The following is a 220-nucleotide window of genomic DNA, read 5'->3' on the forward strand; positions in this document are numbered from 1 at the left end:
ATGGCTTTTCTTCTTTAAAACAAACAGAAATTATACGTGAATGAGCCGTTTATTCCCAATGTGTACATAGGCTGTAAATCATAGTTTTTAATTTATGTTTCTGAATAGACTATATATCATTTGTTAATGTGTAAATTATTTGTAAATACATAGAGGTAATCACGTGAGCTTACTATGTGCAAAAAATAAAATGACTCGAAACCCAAAAGACGCCACGCTT

Source organism: Penaeus monodon, chromosome 34 (genome assembly GCF_015228065.2).
Source record: "Penaeus monodon isolate SGIC_2016 chromosome 34, NSTDA_Pmon_1, whole genome shotgun sequence".
NCBI classification, from domain to species: domain Eukaryota; kingdom Metazoa; phylum Arthropoda; class Malacostraca; order Decapoda; family Penaeidae; genus Penaeus; species Penaeus monodon.